The sequence below is a fragment of the Patagioenas fasciata genome, chromosome 1, assembly GCF_037038585.1.
Source record: "Patagioenas fasciata isolate bPatFas1 chromosome 1, bPatFas1.hap1, whole genome shotgun sequence".
Taxonomy (NCBI): Eukaryota; Metazoa; Chordata; class Aves; order Columbiformes; family Columbidae; genus Patagioenas; species Patagioenas fasciata.
This window is the reverse complement of record NC_092520.1, coordinates 174,285,644-174,298,667: the sequence shown is the minus strand read 5'-3', so window position 1 is coordinate 174,298,667 and position 13,024 is coordinate 174,285,644. Positions and strand designations below refer to the sequence as shown.

The 13,024-nt window shown below is 46.7% G+C and overlaps 1 protein-coding gene across 7 annotated transcripts in view; it reads right to left on the bottom strand.

Moving 5' to 3' along the window:
* Positions 1-13,024, bottom strand: part of TCF20 (transcription factor 20) — a 132,616-nt gene that overhangs the window by 108,600 nt on the left and 10,992 nt on the right. For 6 of the 7 annotated variants that reach the window (XM_071801268.1, XM_071801277.1, XM_071801287.1 and 3 more), the window contains exon 2: positions 11,118-11,226. The exons of the other annotated variant lie outside the window; for it this stretch is intronic. The gene's annotated coding sequence lies outside the window, so the exon portion shown is untranslated. The remainder of the gene's footprint in view (positions 1-11,117; positions 11,227-13,024) is intronic. 7 annotated transcript variants of the gene reach the window in all.

Below are 13,024 nucleotides of genomic sequence, written 5' to 3'. Positions count from 1 at the left end.
CCAGGTTTTAATAAGGTCACAACTGAAAGAGCCCCACATAATAAGCTGCATGGAAGTCAATTTATCGACCCCAGCACACGGGGCTAAGTCAAGCCTGCTGGGATTCAAAGTTGTGGTTGCAGGGCGTGTAGGTAATTCATACCTGATGCTCGAGGCCATCCCCTCTGGCTACTAATGGGAGACCAATGCAATTTCTTAAATTTCATTTAGTTTAATAGCCCAGTGCATTATTCAGGAATGCAAGGAAGAGCCTGCTTAAAACAGGATTTTTATTTTGACAATGTCACTTTAACAACAAATGGCTGGCTGCTCAGCTCCCTTGGCGGGGAGACAGCAGGTGCTCAGCTGGCTGATTTAGCAGCAGCCGCAGCCACCACAAGCTGCTGGGTGCAGTTCACAGGCTGCGATTTCCGACTCCCAGAATGGGACTACCAAGTCCCAAGGAGGGGGAAGGGATAACGGGAGCAAGAGAAGAGGCACAGGCGCAAGCTTGGGGTGAAGGATTATTAAATTAATTAACAAACCTCACTGCTACTTCATTGGGACACCCTCGTTGGACCCCAATGGGCACCCACATCAGCTGCATTCCCCCAGCCTTGTGTGCTCCCCCCACCTGCGTGAGGGGATTAAACACTGTGGTCAGGAAACTACTTTCCCCTCCCTGAAATAATATGCCCATGTTTTACCTGCACACAACAGCAGCAAGATACCGTGTGGTCTTCGGAGACCCTCCAGAGTGGCTTCATTTTACAAAATCAAACCAGCGCCTTCAGCTCTGCCTTAGTAAACAACCATAAAGCAACACAACTGTGTTGCACAGCCTTGTGCTTACAGAAAAGCAGAGCTACGGCAACACATCTCAGCAGAGGGGAATCTTTAAAGATAGATGGGCTCATGTGACTTTATGTTTTGGGCTTTTTTGTTTTAGTTTGAGGATTTGATTTTATTTTTAAAAACGTACCACATAAAGAACATCGAAACAAAAATTTTGGCTGTTTCTTTTACCTCCCCACTCTTCCCCATCTAGCAATGAAAGTTTTTTCTAGGCTGAAAGACTAAGACAACCAGTGGACCCACAAAATTATCTCCTCCTCAACAGTGAGAAACCAAAAGCTGTGACGTTAAACTCAGCTCACATAAAATTCTGTTTGGTTTTCACCTGTTTTTGCTACCATCTGTATCAAGACTTGTATTTATTCAGTTGTTTTAAGCTGAAGACAGCCAGCAGACTCACAACTCTCTTACCTACAATTAAAGTATCAGAGCTCACAGAAACCTCATTATACCTCAGCAGCAGTTCTCGAACTAAGCCCCTCAAAAATTAAAACAGAGAGCACACATTACTCCCTATTGTAGCCTTAGATATTTCAGCTTTGACGACAGCACCATTTTGAAATCCATCATGGTGAGGTAGGAGGGGGAGATAAATTGGTACAAGTCTAGTGTAAAACAAACATTCCCTTTCGGTCATCTTTAAAATTAATCTGGACAGGGCACTAAAAAGCACGCTTAAGGAGGCAAACAAAAACCTTCCAATTGTTTTATAACTATACTATCAGTGGAAGAGGCCTGAGTAAAAATAATACTACATGACTGTATTAGCTGACTGTTATTGTTGGCTACTCAAACGAAGTAGGGCTTCAACAACCCAGAATTTACAGGACTGGGAGCCTGGTGGGGCTCTGGCTTTGATTTTGTGCCAACTCACATTCACTCATGCTCTTGGCTAAGTCATGATGCCGTCAGTAACTTCAGCCCAGCTGGAAAATTGGGTTAAGAAAGCAGTGGACGCTCACCGAAAACTAGGGCTTGCCTGCACAGGAACACACAGGAGAGGCAAACTGAAGTACTTCAAGCAGATGGGTAAAATGGCATTAAACCCCTGTGTGAACAGATTTATACAGAACGCAAACGTGTCCCTGATTTGCCTGCTTCACTACTAAACCGATTTTACTAAATCAGCTGGAAGTTAATTTATATCTAAATAAGGGTATGGTCAGATCAGCCAAGCAATCCAGTCAGTGAGGGCTAACAAGTTGCCATCCCTTCAGTTATATATCAGTAGCTCACCATATGTGCTTCCAGTCTTCTGTAATGTGAAGAAACTTACAGCATCCTGAGAGAAATCTCCCACAAACTGTTTTTGTGCTACTTAAAAATCAGAGGGGACAGTCTGGCTGGGAGTCAGCAATCTGGTACGTTGGCAGGGGCAGGCTACAAAGGATGTCCCTAGAGTTGCCAGTCTAGCACCGTTCCTTGGCTCTAAAATTAAACAGACAGTCAAACATTTAATTTTCCCAAAAAAAGACAGAAATACAGCTTTGACTCTGCTGGGAGGTTGCCTCACGAACACCCGGAGATGTTGCCACCAAGAACGGGCTTTCACCTGCAGCAGGACATTTTCCAGCAGCGCAGTCACTTGACGGAAACAAGAAGCCAGGTGAGGACTGTTGGCAACTCTCACACATGCTACTCCAGGACTGGGCAGGTACTCAAGAAAACGACTTCCCAACCTTCTCCCAACCGTGACCCCAACCACGCACATGCCTCAACAGATTGCTGGCATGTCTTTATGGCCTTGAGGAGAAGAGGTTTCTCGCATGTTGGCTTCCTCACTTGGAGGAGGCCCCCCCAAACCAGGCAGGCTCAACATTGGGCGGACAGACCTCCTGCAACTGGACAGGGAAAGTTGAGCTCGTCACTGAACAGAGAGGAGATAGAGCTGGCACAGTAGCTGTTCCCTGAGGAACAACAAGTTGCTGGAATCAGGGAAAACTCTGTTCTAGAGTCTACCTGATTTTCTGTGCTCTCTGCCCCAGGCTTATATCGCTCTCGACTGGGATTTTCTAAGAATGAGAGTGCAAGGTTGGAAGAGCGATGCCATTGCTCCTCTAACCCTGTGGTGGAAGCTGCAGGGGTTGGCTCGGTCTGTCTTACTTGTCCATACCATAACCCCTTCCAGCCCACCTGTCACTGTGTCACCAGGGCCATCCTCTCCTGGCTGCTCTAATCGGCACACACCAGCATCAGGGCTCATCGCTACTTGCTCTCTCCCCCTCTCACCAGGGCTATGCAGCATTAATTCTTCTCTGGCAGCTCTCGCTCTCCTTGTGCGTGCTCCTCCTTGCAGCTCCATCGACCTCACCTTTGCTCCGACCCACCACCCCACACCGCAGCCCCAGCCACCAGGCTCCTGACCCCCAGGACCGACCCCCAGCCCCGGCAGCATTCTGTGTGCATTTGGAACAGGAAAACAGCAAAACCCCCATCACCCTGAGGGGCCAGCTGGGACCACCAGCCTCATCCTGCCTGCAGCTTAACTAGCACATTAAGGTTGGAAAGGAAAAATGCCCAGCAACTCCCGTCCCCCCCCCGCACCTCCCTCTGCAGTCCCGTCAGCTCCCTCCCCCCAGCTCGCCTCCATAGCGTAAATCCTTTTGTTTCTCATCAGAAATACAGCAATTATTTCAGAAAAATCTCTCCCCTCACCACTGGCAGAAATATCACAGTCTGAGACAGTAGCTCTCTTGATGATCGCAGACAGTGGAATATTCCAGAAAAAGAGGAAGATTTGGGGAGGGGGAGGGGAGGAGGTATCTGGGATCCAATCTTCTTTCTCTCCCTGCCAGCCCCCCTCCATCTCTAGCAGTTTTCATTTGTATCATCAAGATTTCTGTGAAATTTCTACCCAACCCTCCCTCTCTCCCATTTCAACTCCTGGCAAAGCTTAAAGGTGCACAAGAATAACACGCTGTTCCACTTTTCTCGCAGGCTGGACAAATAAGTCTTCAGCTAGCCACATGCAAGCCATTAAAAATATATTAACATACCCAGCAGGGTCTGTCACTTTTTCTTTTCTCCCCCCCCCTTTTCTTAAACACAGAGAAAGAAGAAATCTTGCCACAGTAACAAGAGGTTTTCATCAAGTCTCATTACCTCAAGCACAGCCGCACACCACAGCCCCCACAGAGAAGAGCCTTCGGTTCCCGCTGTCATTAAAGGAACGAAGATCTTAAACAAAAATTAAACTCATGACAGCATGAAGATGGGAGCACATGAATGGATCAGGCAGGGAAGGGTGTGTGAAAGCCAAGTGGCAGAGCAGGAGCAGAGCCACCAGACAGGAGCTCAGGAGGGATGGGGCAGGTTAAACGTGTCCCGCAGAGCACGGTAGAGATAAGCATTTTCAAAGTTTCAAGCCAGTATCCAGAGGTACACTATATTTCCCAGAAACTTAGTGACACAGCAACATCGTGGAACATTAATAAGGCTTTGGGTAAAACCAGACCAGCAATTAGCATGAGTCTGATTTTGCACACTCTGTGACACACTTCAATTTTTATTCTGGGGTCCTCGACCCTTCCAAAGAGCATCGTGGCACACGCTTCCCAGAGCAGCTGCACAGCACATCTTAACCTGCAGCAGCTGCTCCACACCTGACGCAGGTGGCTGCTGGTGTTATTAGTGTGGGAGGAGAACCACAAGGGTGGGAATCAGCAACTCTACCCGTAAACAAGGGATTTCTATACTAGGGGGCTGTTAGTCAAAGGGCTATCAAGTCAAAGTGCCCTTAAACTGTAGTTTCTCAAGTATTTCTTTGGGCAGATCGCTAGGTTAAGCAGCTTTCCTCTCCACCCTGGCAACTTTAATCCAGATCAATTCCCTGATCCGGTTCAGTGTGCAGCAGCACGTTCGGCTGCACTGGCACAGCTGAACAAGCAGCTCAGGAGCAGCAGCAGAAGGGGCTGTCCAAGACAACACTCGTAAAACTACACCCTCAGATTCAACAGGCGTGGATGGCACTTAGCCCCAGGAGAGCAAGCTGCTGCATGCAAACCCCAGGAAAACAAAGATAAGGGAAGAGGGATACTTCATGCACAGCTAACTGGAAAGAAATTACCTGAGCCAAACAGGAGGTAAAAAAACCCCAAAAAACTGATGACAGTGTGGCCATGTTTTATGTATCTCTAAATGAGGCATAAGCTTTATTTCTCCCTTGGGAACAGAGGAGGCAAAAAGCTCTCCCTTGTGCAGCAGGCACTACAGTCAGGAAAGGCTACACAGAAGAGCCAAATGATGGTAAAGCACTGCTGAAAGTCAGACAAGGACCCCTGAGGAGCAAGGAGGAGCATGAGGACCCAGGGCAGGTGAGGAGAGGGGACTGTGCAGGGACACCACAGAAATAATTCCCTGGCAGAGCCGTGAGGAGCAGAAGGGAACCAGGACACAAACTGGATGACACAGAGGCAGAGATGGGGATGCAGAGAGGTCCAACCTGGGGGCGGAGGAACAAATTGGGGGAAACAGCAAGGACACTGCTTCAGAACACTGGTGTCACAACCATTCCAGCTGTGAACAGGGTAGCAGGTCATTATCTGAACAGTTCATACACCCTCTGGTTCTGGAGTAATTACATCCATTCTGTAAAAAGACATAATACAATGAGGTCTATGGATATCACAGAAGCAGACAGGAGAATAAGCAAAATGTCTGACTGTACTAGGAACAGACTGGAAAACAGCACTGATTTCAAAATGATGTGACACAAGACAAAGATATATTTGCCTCTGCACCACCAAAAGCTGCTCTACTCATCCCACCTTGGAAAGGGAATACAAAGAACAGAGGCGGTTCAGCAAATGGCAACAAAGATAAGAGACTTGGAAGACGGAAAATGCTTATATGCAGCCCACACGTGCAAAACAACTGCTATGTGCTAGGAGAACAAAAAAAAAAAAAAAAAAGTCTTCTAGTGCAAGCAGATTATACTGCATACCAGGACTGTGACACAGTGGGTGCACACTCTTCTCCCCAGGAAACCCATCCACCTCTTACAGCCAGTCACCACAGCCTGGCAGGAGCTGCCATCAGCCATGGGAGAGCCCATCCCCTGAAGGGACAGCAAGGCGGGCTCACTCCCTGTGCCTGCCCAACGGGATACATGGCACAGAATCTTCACTGAGGTGCATCACGGTTGGTATTTTCCACAGCCTCGCAGACAAGCAGCTTGGCTGGGTTGCTCTTCCTAGGCGCTTCAACATATATGGCCCAAATTCTGTCATGTAAAAGAAATCGAGAGCCCTGCTTTAAACTGCAGGAATATACTGGAGTCTTACCTGGACTCCCAAGTTTGACAGCAACGTAATTATGGCAGTGGATAGCTGTGCTGTAACAGGTTTCTTTGGCTTGGCTCTACCCAAGGTAGAGTCGCACACGAACGCTGCTTCAGCTTGTATCCACTCACTGGATTCTTGAAACCCTACGCCAGGTGACAGATGACAATCTACTCCATCTCAGATGACAACTCAGGCCCTTGATGTGTGATGCCAGCTCCACACTTCTGCAGCGGCCTCCAAGTATGGCACTAAGGACAAGGTCCAGCTGCCTGCAGCTGAAACAGGCCTGCAGAAACACCAGAGGAGAAGGCGGCAGGCTGCAGACAGCGTATGCAAGGAAGGCGCCTGTACTGATGCAGGCTCAGGTCATACCAGGGACAGGAATTTGACACCCATGATTAAAGCATAATCAAGAAATGCTTCCTGACAGTGAAGTCTATTAGGCTGTGGAACAGACTCCCACTGGAAGCATGGGAAGCCTCATCCCACTCTCTCTGTAAAGACTGACAGGACAGGCAGGAGAGAACTGAGTCCAGGACTGACAAGATGGCCTGATGGGGCCAGTACCACAAGATGTACCTTTCAGGAGTAAAACCAACTTTAAAAATTTACTCCACCCCTCTTTGCAACATCTCCCCCCAGCTCTGCCAACACTGCTGCTTGCAAAGCAGCACTGCAGACTAGATCATTGTAGCCTGGGTCATTTCACTTATTCGGAGGGATGGGGCTTTTGACCCATATCAGGTCACTGGTGTATTTTACACCATGGTCCTACCAATGGTTACATTAGCACAACCCATGGGATAACAGTGGTGGTACAGGTCAGGAATGTGAGAGGGGAGGTAAGGAAATAGGAATTTTTTAGGCCATACTACAGGTGTCTTTATACTAACCGGTATGTATGAATTCCTGCAAATGAAGACAGTGGAGGATGGAACTAGGGTGCAGGATGTTAACTAACCCATGATTTAGTATGGTCAGACTTGTGTAACTGGACATGACCTAGCATATATGGAAATCATCTTAATCTACAACAGCGAATGTCCCTGTTAATAATATATATGGTACCAAGTAAGTAAGTTTCTGACACACTGGGCTGGCAAGATAAGCTTGGTTTTGAACTGTGCAGACTGACAGGAATGTGTATTTTACCCCATTTAAAGCAAGCAGATGCCCACCTCCTTTTACTTTTTTTTTTGTTTGTTTAGGGGAGAATGGGGGTGTTAAGAACATCACAAAGTTCAAAATTAATGTCTCAACTTGTAACACACTTCCCTCTCTCCCACAACACTGGTTGCAGAAGCTACCCACAGCTGACACTACTCATGAAGCTCCATATGGTTCTGCTTCCTTTCATTTTTCCTCAGCCTGACAAACTTTGGCACTGCTCACGTTTCCCTGGTCCTTAGGAAACAGGAGAGATTCCAACAATTCCAGCTTCTCCTTCCTTTGCTTTTACAAATCTCCCATGGTGCCATCTACAAAAAACCTATTGTTACGGCAAAGCACAAAGGCAAATTTGCCTGAACGTCACTGATGCCGTAAAATTTTTCACACTGCGCTTAGTATTGTTAACGATTACTTACATTGCATTAGAGCTGAAGGACCTCAGTAGCATAAGGATCCCATATACTCGCAATACGTATATACAGCAACAAAGGTCTGTGCCTGACTAACAAGCTAGTAAAGTTATTTCATTTAAGGTAGAAAGACTTCAAAATGGACTGGCATTTTAAAGCGCCCATGAGTTGACAACAGTTTGTACAATTAACACAAACCACTCAAAGAACGCTCACAGTACACTCGGGAAGTAACTGTGTACACAGCGAGTACCCCGTACACACCATAACTCAGCAAGTGCTTTTTGCAGCTCCCTTCTACACTCAGTCATGAAGGATATAGATCATTACAGCCTCCAGCTATAGAGCTTTAGCTCACAGAGTAGCAGCTCACACTTTTAGCTCTGGAGATCCCCAGTTCAATCTGCTGCACGTCAGCCAAGAGGGCAGCTGTCATATAATTACAGCCACAACTTTGCATGTGAAAAAGTAGGGAGAGGGAACAGAGATCTTATTATAGAATTCTGGTTGCAACCTGCTGAACAGTTCCCTATTTAAAGTAACTTCTTGTAAAGAGAAGGGAGAGGGAAAATAAAAAAAAGGGGAAAAAAAAAAACAAGGAAAGAGTGTCTTCCAACTCAGCTTCCCAGTTCTCGTGTTTTTGCTGAAGAAGTCAGTGCTGCTTTGCAAAAAGTCTTTTGTTACAAATGCATATGTATATTAGACGAAGCACACAAGTGCAGAGCCAGGAGTAAGGCTCTAGCCCCTTATCAGTCCAAAAGAAAAAACAAAACCTCATTGCTGCAACCAAGACATCTGAAGTCCAACAAGACATCTTAGTTTCTTTCTGAACTATAACCATTCACCAGCAGCCAAGCCATTTGGCTATGCAATTTAAGTATTAAAATTTAAGTTCAAAAAAATCTTAACTCAGTTACATCTTGTCTTCTTCAAACTGTACATACAAGCTCTCAGGGAAACTTAACAATCCAGAAGGAGAATATGTTTGAACTACAGAGATACAAACCACGGCAAAAAATTTCATCTCAAATGAAAAGATCTTTTAACGAGTGCAACACAAAACAATCAGACCAAGTTTCTTCTTATCCGTTAATCTTTCTGCAGATCCTTCTGCACACACACAGCAATTTTTGAGCCAAACATTTTTTCCAAGCCAAGAAGTTCAAAAACAGAATTTGAAGTAATGTAATCCAGTTTTAAAGAAACGTAAGTTTTTCCCCAACAATTATTCTAGAAATCTGTCTTTCCTCAGTAAAACTATGTCAGACTTAAGATACTGATTAAATTCTTCGCAGAACATTGTTCTCTCCTTGACAGCCCCATCCATCCATCCATGACCCAGTAACACAAACCCTATGGGTCCTCCATTGCCTGGGGTGAACCAACCACTTCAAACCACCAGCAACAGACTGGAGTGAACTCTCCAGCTTCTTGCAGACTTACCTGCTTGCTAAATACCACTCGAAGAAGACTGATCTGACTCAAACCATTCACTACATGCTTGCAAGAACACAGACTCGCTGGAACACGTCGACCAGTTCATGCACACTACACCAGCAGCACTTCCAAACTCCCTGAAATGCGGTTCCAACAGGATTTGAAGGAGAAGTACCTAGCAGACAGCCAAGCTGGAAGGTGTTCAGATGATTACTAACACCAAGCGCAAGCCTGCAACAGTTAACTCCAGAATTCAGCACAAGCACGGGCACACTTACACCTTGTATTTAAACCAGCTGAATTCTCTGGTGGCATCCTCTTACCAGCCTTGTTTCAGATGGCTTGTTTCTGTTTGGCTCAGAGAGTCTTCTGCTCCTCACCTCAAGCAAGACCTCCTCAGGAAACACAGACTACCTGACCATCTCCCTCCTTTTAGAAGCAGGTAAGAGAAAGAATCAAGGGCATGAAGCCCAGATTTGAAGAAAGCTATGCACAGCTGCAGCAGCACAGAAACATTTGGGGCTGATTATTGCACACACAGCAAAACCCTGGCTGGGCTCATCCCACAGAAGGGACCCATAAAAGCTTCACCTCTCCCTCACCTACTGCAACCAGGCAAAGCTCATGAACATCTGAACCACACTTGTTGAAGACGCCCAACGAAAGCAGTACAACCCTGTGCAGAGATGACTGAAATGAGACACCGTTATGCTATTTTCTAGTATTATTACTGTAAATTTAGCACTGCTAAAAGGTTCCAGATAGACATTCTCCAGAGAATGAAATCCTTTGCCTACCCTGAGAAGATGTGCAGAGAGAACAGCAGCAAAACATATACGTGTTTTTCTCATCTCTCCCAGCCTGCTGAGGCTGAAATGACTGACAAAGGTCCAAAATGAGGGGCACATATAAATTATTAATATTGCACTAGTAGTCTCACTGTTGCTGTGGCAGTCTAAAGACTTAACAGAGGCAGGCTCTGCAGGGAAATATTACTTTATTTCAAAATAATTCATTCAGGAAACTTACATACTGAGGAGAAAAGAATCATTCTGCAGCATGCTCTGTCAAACCCCTCAGCTTTAAGACCCTTCGCTTCTAAAGCAAAACCAACTTTAACAAGAACAGGAAATCAACGCAAAGCATAAGGAGCTTCAGATTTCAAGTGAGCAACACTGGAACAGCATTACTTCCGGACACGAACCCTAACACACATCTCCTCACGCCTGACCTGGAAAGTCCACCCCATTTCTGAGAGCCAGATAAGTGTTTTGTCTCTGCGGCCTCTCTGCTGAAGCAGCCAAGCAGCATACCAGCGCCAGGATAATGGGCAGCCGCGCACTAGCGAGTGGAAGGGAGCCAAAAAGCCACTTCAGTTCGCCGCTCGGGCCGCAACCTGGGCTTTAAGCCCGTGCGAGGCTCCTGATTCACATTCTTCCTGACCTTTTATTTCATTCCAGGTCTCACGCTACACCTGCTGCCACAGCAGCCAAGTACCCGTGAGCAGCACACAAAGAGATGTGGCTTCCTACTGATCTATTTGCCTCCTCTCGCCTGTTGCAAGGGGAACAGTTTACGCAGGGGTATTAGTCTGTTTCACATTATTTCTAGAACTGGGACAACTGACCTGAACTTCGACATTTCTGAAACAAGTTAAATTATTTTCATCTTTCTTGGTAATCAGAATAGATTTACTTTTCATTTAAAACACCAAATTTCCCTCCCAAAACATTTGAAGTAGTTACTGAAATGTTTTCTTTACCAAAGCCCTGCAAAGCCTCAAGATTATTAATAACATTTTGCATATAAAGAGGCACAACACTGCTCCATACAAATAAAATTAAAAAAAAAAAGAAAGCAGTCAAATTTTCACACAACATAATTAATTTTGAAAACTAGTACTTTCTATTAAAAATTCTTGCATTAAAAAAACATTTCCAATAACTTTAAACACTGATGGGGGCAAAGAAAAAACAGACCCTACCCCCAGCTGGATGGCATTCCTCTCCTCGGATGCAATGTGGTAGCATTTGATTGACGCATCTGATCCATTCCAAAACTCCAGGCAGTTTTAACCATCAATGGGCAGAATCCTATTAATTTTCAGGGAAAAAAAAAAAAATAGAAAAACAGAGTAGAATATGGAGGCAGGACACCAGAACAGCTGGCATTTGTCTGGTAGATCCAGCTGATTTAGCTAGATCCATAATAATCAACAGATTAAGACCAAAGTTGACAGCAGAAACTCACTTCTACCAGCATCAGCCCCTTCCTTCCCTCCACCTTCCTTCTGCCATCTCAGTTCAACCCAGTCTCCCAACACAACCTGGAACATTAGTTCCATACCAAAGGAAATCAAATAAGAACAGGGAAAGGAGAGGGAAGAGATTAAACAGGGACAGCATGAAGAGCCCATTGGCATGCAACCAAGAGTCCACACAGGCCCTTGCTACAGCAGAAAACAGGAGATGAGGGATGTACGAGGAGATGGCAGGAGAGCAGATGCAAGAAGGTGAAGGTTCAAGCGGTCCCTGAGCTCAGGGGGTAAGAAGTGGCAGCAGGCAGAGCACAGAAGCGAGCCCCGGCATGCACAATGAGCTCGGCCTTCAGAAGCAGCAACGCACCAGGTGACCCACTAGCTTGGTGTCTGTTGCATTTGCATTATCAATGGGCATGGTGTGAGAAATACAGTGTGAACCTTCCACATTAAACCAGGCTTCCCAGTCCACCCATAAATTAATTTTATTACTGGCCAAACCCAGATCCACCAGTATCAAGTACTTTTTCCCTGAAATAAGCCTCCACTTAGAGTCTTCCACCAACCAGCTGCCACTGATTCATTTCAGTGCCAATGAGCACTGCAAGCTCTCAGGACCCAAGGTAAGAGGCAGCACGACCCCAAGAGGAATCGAGCCGTTTCAGCAGCAGCCAGAAGGCCAGCGTTGTCAGCCTGACCCTTCCAGATGGCCAGCTGATGTGTCAAACCAGCCTACGTCCCAGTTAACCAACCTGGAGCTGGACACCTTCCCACCGGAGGTGGATGCCTGGCTGAATGGTTAGCAGGACAGCTGGGAAACACTCCTAGTTGAGGTGGACAGCTGCCCACTTGGGAACATGAGCTGCACAAAGGTCTCCAGGCACATCAGTCATTCGCCTGCTTGCTCCTCACAACTGTTCTGTGTTCCCAAGCCTTGGAACGATTAACAGCAGAGAAGAGCTGGATGGGCAGAAGTAGGGAATGCAAGAACAAGCTGACATCCTGCAAAGGGAAGGGAGCAGCAGGCTGGAAGATGGGATCTTACCAGAGGAAAAATGGTTGCTACAGTGCAGAGGGGAGCTGGGAGAAACTGGAGGGGGCTGTTGGCGGAAAGCAGGCAGAGGAAGGCATGCCACCACAGGGAGCTGGAAGGGTGCATAGCCCAGGTCTGATAAATCAGGTATCACTGCCAGACTCCTACACCAGCCCCTAAAATCTCTACCACTGACCAGGGGGGCTCCAGGCTCAGCAGCAACCAGGATCTGACACAAGTGTGCCTGTGCAGCAGCTTCAGGTGGTCGTTTCAGGCATCTCAGATCCAAACCATTAAGTACCCTGAAGACAAGGACACAGACCTCAAATTCGATGTGATACGGTCACCTCGAGCTCACACAACAAGAAGGACAGGCTCCGAGCCCTGACAAGGGCCACACAGCTGCAGGCTGCACCTCCATCAGGCTCCCCAGAGCAAGCAGTTACACATCAGTCAGACTGAACTTGTAACCAGCCCCCTGGCCCGTCAGGAGCGCCTGGACCCTGCTCCATCCACAGTGAATGCACAAACCTCCACCTCGCACTCTAAATAATTAAACTCCTGGGGAGCAGCAGCAGACTCACAAAACTCTTACATAGAC